This window comes from Mandrillus leucophaeus, unplaced genomic scaffold (genome assembly GCF_000951045.1).
Source record: "Mandrillus leucophaeus isolate KB7577 unplaced genomic scaffold, Mleu.le_1.0 Scaffold588, whole genome shotgun sequence".
NCBI classification, from domain to species: Eukaryota; Metazoa; Chordata; class Mammalia; order Primates; family Cercopithecidae; genus Mandrillus; species Mandrillus leucophaeus.
The window spans coordinates 1,561,927-1,564,232 of record NW_012106341.1 but is presented as its reverse complement, the minus strand read 5'-3'; the positions used below and the strand labels follow the sequence as shown (position 1 = coordinate 1,564,232).

Genomic DNA, 2,306 nt, shown 5'->3' with positions numbered 1-2,306 from the left:
GGAGAACAGAGAGAAGGCTAATAAATACTCAATATATTCTATTATTTTTTCCTATCCATTTTGTCTTTGGGCTCCATTTTTTCCTCTGTATTTTAAAAAGCATGACTTTCTTTTATGATAATCAAATATGGAATGTTGCCTATAATCCTAGCACTTGGGGAGGCCCAGACGGGAGAATAGCTTGAGGTCAGGAGTTCAAGACCAGCCTGGTCAACATAGTGAGACCCCGTCTCACAAAAACTGAAAAACCATTTGGCTGGACACAGCAGCAGGCACCTGTAGACCCAGCTACTTGGGAGGCTGAGGCAGGAGGATCACTTGAGCCCAGGAGTTCAAGGCTGCAGTGAGCTGTGATCATGCTACTGCACTCCAGCCTGGGCAACAGAGCAAGACCCTGTCTCGAAAACAGAAAAATATGGAATGTTATGTTTGTAGTAAATCATTTTGTTTTGTTTGGAAATTAACAAAAATCATTACAAAACATCAAGGTAATAATATATTTCTGTCTGAGTCATATGAATTCATAGATCTTTTGTGTATCAGTTTACAAAGGACCTGACTTCAGTGATGGATTCCTTCCCCTTTTTTTGACCCGTCATCTCTTTTTTGTTTCAAATATGAATTATTTAATATTGTTCCAGATGCTTACTGAAGGTTTTATTTTATCTTAGTAGCTTTTTATTCTTGTATACTAAATGATTTTCACTAATACGAAGTTTTCACCTTGACATTTTTTTTTCTCACTAGTGTTATTATTACAACAGTTCTGTACCTCTCAGATGCACTTCGTAAGAACTTCTTAAATGAAAACTTTGATTATAAGGTAAGCATTCATTTAGATGACTCTCCTGCTTGGGCTAGAAGAATCACATTGTATTATAGGAAATTACCTAACATTCTCTTGGGCCATGTTAGTTTTAACTATGAGTAATATTAGAACAGTTTTCATTTTATTTGTGAACAAATGAAGGCTGTAATAATGCTTATCGACCTGGGAAATCATAGCGCTTAAAAGGAGATAGTTTTTTATTGTTACTATACATTTTAATTCTTGCTCTTTTCTGTATGATCCCTGTTTATGACAAAGGATACTTAGAACATAGTGTTTTTTACTTTTTAGAAATGGAGTTTATACGAAGAAAACATATACAAAGTAGACCCTTCAGTTTCTTATTTCTCTGTCATCCCATTTTTTTAGAATGAATTAATGAAAAGAAAAAATGAAACATTGGTAAGGTTCTTTAAGGCAGAACCCTCTGTGTATCTATGATATAATGTGATATGCTTGGGTGCCTACAAATTATAAACAGCAAAGATGAGCAGTGCCTATCTTGGCTTTCTTCCTCAATGGTGGTTCTTTGTTTTGGGCATCTTTGTTCTTACTCTGTTCTTACATATTTCATATTAAACATTTTTATAAAATTTCCTTATTGGATAATAAGAAAATGCAAAAAAGCACAAATACAATAAAAAAGGAATTTTAATAGTTACATAATATTTGTCTACATCATAGCTTATAATATATCAAAATTTCATATTTCATTCTTATAAATTACTCATTTTATGTACATTCTTATAAAACTTGGCATATATCCCTAATTATTTCTTTGGTTCTTTTTTTGTTTCTGGAGTTTTTGTTTTTGTTTTTTGAGACAGAATCCTGCTCTGTTGCCCAGGCTGGAATGCAGTGGCGCGATCTCAGCTCACTGCCACCTCCACCTCCCAGGTTCAGGCGATTCTCTTGCCTCAGCCTCCAGAATAGCTGGGATTACAGGTGCACACCACTATGCCCTGCTAATTTTTTTTTTTACTTTTAGTAGAGACGGGGTTTTGCCATGTTTGCCAGGCTGGCCTTGAACTCCTGACCTCAGGTAATCTGCCTGCCTCAGCCTCCCAAAGTGCTGGGATTACAGGCATGAGCCACTGCACCTGGCCCTTAATTATTTCTTTAGACAAATCTTTATTAGTGGAATTGTTGAGTGAAAGGTTGTACCAATTACATTTGATTGCCTCTTTTCCTGCAGCTACACCAACACTAGAAGAGATTTTTTTTCTGACAGATAAAGAAAAAATCCTGTTTGCTTTAATTTACATTTCTCACTAGTTATTACTTGTTGACTAGTTACTAGTTACTGATCAAATTTCATATTTTTGTGAATTGTTCTTGACTTTGTGTGTGTGTGTGTTTGTGTGTTTTAGAAAGAATCTCTCTCTGTCACCCAGGCTGGAGTGCAGTGGCGCAATCTTGGCTCACTGCAGCCTCCACCTCCAAAGTTGAAGCAATTCTTTGGCCTCAACCCACCGGG

General features: G+C 36.2%; 1 protein-coding gene and 1 long non-coding RNA gene across 3 annotated transcripts in view; one reads left to right on the top strand and one right to left on the bottom strand.

Moving 5' to 3' along the window:
* The window catches only part of DOCK4 (dedicator of cytokinesis 4), a 491,532-nt gene that overhangs the window by 404,363 nt on the left and 84,863 nt on the right, over positions 1-2,306 (top strand). The window lies entirely within an intron of this gene.
* Positions 1-2,306, bottom strand: part of LOC105553224 — a 17,250-nt gene that overhangs the window by 13,063 nt on the left and 1,881 nt on the right. The window lies entirely within an intron of this gene.